The following is a 3,770-nucleotide window of genomic DNA, read 5'->3' as shown; positions in this document are numbered from 1 at the left end:
TATGTGTCTCCAGCGTTCCCATACGCTCCTGGTGTTTCCTGTGTCTCCAGCGTTACCATACGCTCCTGGTGTTTCCTGTGTCTCCAGCGTTACCATTGCTCCTCCGTGTTCCTGTCTCCAGCATTACCAGTGTTCCTCTGTGTTTCCTGTGTACCAGCATTTCTACGCTCCTGCCTGCTCCGTATACAGGTGCCACTTAGACTCTGGTCCCAGGTTGCAGCATCAACTCCCCTGGTGGTCCAGAGAGTCCACAAACTCTCCCAACAGTAGCCTCCAACCCTGAATTCCTGACAAAAACCCGCCAATAGTGGTGCCCTAACCCAGTCAATTAGCCACCACAACCTTAGGGGAAATGGAGGACATCGGAGGACAGTGATGTCACATTTCAGAACAGACTTAGAGACATGCCAAATTTATCTAATGTTGTGCCCCAAAACTGTGTGTACCTTTAAAATGAAAGTACACGTTTGTCATGTAATAAATACAGAAAGGCATCAGATAATGCTAATGCAGTCCTTTTTTCATTTTAGGTTTCTGTTTTTTACTCCCCCACCTTCCAAAAATTGTACTTTTAGCAATGGTTAATATTCGGTGGTATACACTATGAAGCTGGAAAAAATGGCACATTGTGCAATGAACCAAAAAATGCTACCAATGGGGAAGTTGTAATTTTTATGAGACGAGTTCAGGTTTTCATTAATATCTATTTGGTAACTGTACAACCTTTAGATCACTATTTTTCATATAGGTGGTAAAATCATACACAGAGGTACAGAATTTCCTGGACACCCCTCTAATACTAAGTATAATGTATCTTTACTTATAAAGCATCATGTTCTGTAGCACTTTTCCACTGGTGACAGTGGAGGTATAAGTTCTTGGACAGTCATTTTACAAATCCCACCTTGATGCTGTAAAATGTTTTTGGTTGTGGGTTTTGAATTCATGTGAATTATTGCTCTATAATTATAAATGGGACCATGTTACAGATTTTCATCGGTCACTAGAAGCTTCAAGTTGTCGGCTTTTTATCTGTTTGTTTTTTGCTGCAGCAAGGATCCTTATGGATGTTCCCAGAACGGTTTCATTTTGTGTGTTACTTTCTTAAGTCACAGAAATGAAATAAATTGAAAACAAAAAAGTTCAGATATTAATATGTGAAGTCTATTTGTTCTGTGCAGAAAATACAAAACAGTATCAGAACTTCTGAGAAAGTTTTCTTACAGGGACATACAATAAATCTTCGCCCCCAAAATGTAAAGGTCACAAGTCCCTTATCACTATAATCTCTGTTTTGGGTAAATACTTTGCATTTGTCAAAGGCCAGAGGCCATGGTCACTGACCTAATGCTCTACCGGTCAGTCTGCCCCTGCATCATTCAGATGTAATGGGGTGTAGGGAAAACGATGTATATGTAAATGGTCCTTTGGCAAGCTTCATATAAAAGTATTAGAGTAAAAGCTAGTCGTTTAAATTACCATGTAGATTCAATTTGGCCAGTTATAAAATTTGTATGCAATTTTAAAATAGCCACTAGATGGCAGCACACAGTCAATGTTCAAAGTCAGTCCAGGGTTACTGTTGGCTTTTCAGGATGATGAAGATGTGCACATACATTTCTTTCTTAGATGGCTTGTACTCATGTACATACAAGGAAATATATCATACAAGGTATTTCTAATATATAATGATAGCATATCAGTAGTGCATTAGGAATCATTTCAGTATATAGTGTATATATCCATTTTATGGCTGATTAGAGTGTTTCTTCAAAGAGGAGTTCTTTATTTACTTTTCCAACAGGGATTTAATGCTCTTAAATATCCAGAATTGTGTAAAACAATACTCCCTTCAGTACAAGAAAATCATGAACTGGATAAATATTCATAAGTCAAGAGGTTGGAAAATAAAAATAAGCTTAATAGATCCAACAAAAGGATCATACTGGATTCAACTTGTATATATGAAGACAGGGTGCCATTTTCTAGCTTATACATCTATCTTGGATTTTAGCTTAGGAAATATGAGGGCACAGTAAGTAAAGTTAGATACACGTTACATGGACGCATTTTTCATTAATGTAATTGTTGAGTTTAACAATATCCCAGGTTTCTCATGGAATTAAAGGGGCTTCTGTTTAGTCCACAATAAACACTTTGGGGAGCAGGCATGTGATTTTATATATAGTCAGAACAGATATAAGCACAAACGCTTTCTTTTATCAAACTTCAATAGTACAAGGAATATATGAAACTTTGTGATATGCTCATGGAGGAAAGTGCTTCCTTCACCACGTACTTTAGCTCCTCTCATGCTCCCTCCCTAATAAAAAGTAGGGGCCCCTGGAACTAACTGTGTAAGGGGACCCATGGTGTGATAGTCCCTATATATATTTGTATAGATTCATTTATTATAGAGATGTATGCTCCTGTTCATATTGCATTATGCACTTGGCTCTGCCCTCTCTTTGACCTCAGGTTCTGAGGTGATTTCTGAGTTTGTACTTCCCGCTTATTTTTATTTGCCTGATCATAGGCTTAGGTTAGCTGTGATTGGTCACGAGTTGGACAAATCATAATAGTGTTTCCAGGGTAACTATTGTAAGCATCTTTTTGATTGGTCATTGAATCTGGCTACTCGCCTTTATAAAGGGCTGTCAGCTGAGGACCTGGGACAATCAACAGTCTTCAATCAACATTCAAGCAGCAAGTTGTGCAGTCCGTCCCTCCCTTTATTCAGACTTTTACTGTCACAATGTTTTGTTATTGGGGGTTTTCTCTCTCAGCCAGTGACGGGAATTACGGCTCTTCTTAGGGAGCTGGCTAATTAGGCTCCGCTAACTAAGAAGAGATGGCTCTTCTGGCTCCTGAATGGCTCCCTATTATTATATATAATAGGGAGCCGCAGACCAGTCAATGACCCCACAACATTCCACTTTTAACCCAAATGTATCGGGTTAAAGGGGGCGTGATGAGCCATTAGGGGCGGGGTATAGAGAGCCATCGGCTCACATCGTTCATGCGAATGAGCCGGCTCTTTGTGGCGGCTCGTTTGGGAACCACCCATCACTACCCCCAACTAATGCTGGGGAGATTCAGATTCACATTTATTTATCATTATTAAAATGTTATTTACTGATGATTTATTAAGTTATTTCTTTATATATTCATTGCTGTTTTATCCAATTATTTAGCATAAAATTGTGGTTACTCTATAATAAAGCATTGTGGCCAAATTTTACCACACTTATATGTCTTGTGTTGTTATTTATTTGTTCATGTGTTTTATTTTGCATGAATGGGACTTCCAATTGGGGCAATGGGGTACATTTACTAAGGGTCCAAACAGCACATTTTAGTTTTTTCCGTTTTGTGCTGAATTGCCCCGTACACGATCGGATTGTGGCGCATCGGTGCCGGCTTGCATGCGACACAAATCGGGGGGTGTGGACGTAGGACAACCCCACTGATTCGGACAAACCACGGAATTCAAAGAGCAAATGGTGTCGCAAGATCAGCACTCACATGCACCGGGAAGAAGAAGGTGAACTCAGGCGGACCTCAGCGGAGGAAGTGACACATGCAGGAAATTGGACGCACAATCTTAGTGAATCGCGGAAGATCCAAATCCTCGTCGGACAACGCACAGCGGGGATTGCGGCGGGACGGGTAAGTAAATGTGCCCAAATGTCATGAGTTTCACCTCAAAACCTCTGCTGAATTCCATCACGTTTGTCCAGTCAGAGAAGTAGTGTGACACTGAGGTGTCA

Source organism: Engystomops pustulosus, chromosome 1 (assembly GCF_040894005.1).
Source record: "Engystomops pustulosus chromosome 1, aEngPut4.maternal, whole genome shotgun sequence".
In the NCBI taxonomy this organism is placed as follows: Eukaryota; Metazoa; Chordata; class Amphibia; order Anura; family Leptodactylidae; genus Engystomops; species Engystomops pustulosus.
This window is presented reverse-complemented; position numbering follows the sequence as displayed.